Source organism: Aphanomyces invadans (genome assembly GCF_000520115.1).
Source record: "Aphanomyces invadans strain NJM9701 unplaced genomic scaffold supercont1.21, whole genome shotgun sequence".
Lineage (NCBI taxonomy): Eukaryota > Oomycota > Saprolegniomycetes > Saprolegniales > Verrucalvaceae > Aphanomyces > Aphanomyces invadans.
The window spans coordinates 945,794-946,264 of record NW_008580166.1 but is presented as its reverse complement, the minus strand read 5'-3'; positions in this window follow the sequence as shown (position 1 = coordinate 946,264).

The window sequence follows — 471 nt, the reverse complement described above, 5'->3', positions numbered from 1 at the left end:
ATGCGATGGCCAGTTGCACTCAGTATCCCCGAACTTCTTCGACAAGAAGGCAATCGGTCGATCATTGCCCTTGGCATCCAACTGCGAGAGGACCGCTCCGCAGCAATACCCAGACGCATCCGTCGTGATCATAAACGGCTTGTCGAAGTCTGGCAACTGAAGTACAGGAGCTTGTTGCAAAGCAGCTTTCACCGTAAGAAATGCTTTCTCTTCTAGATCCGTCCACTTCCAGGGCACGGATTCCTTGGCAAGATCACTGATCGGTAGGACCAAGTTCGCGTAATTTGCAATAAATTTGCGATAGTACCCAGCCATTCCAAGAAAGCTCAACAGCTCTTTCCGGGTTGTAGATGCCGCCCACTTCTCTATGGCGTGCACCTTGTTGGCATCAACTTCGAGTCCGTTAGCCGAGATCGTGTGTCCCAAGAAGTCAACCTTGGGCACTGCAAAGGCGCACTTCTCTCGACGGGC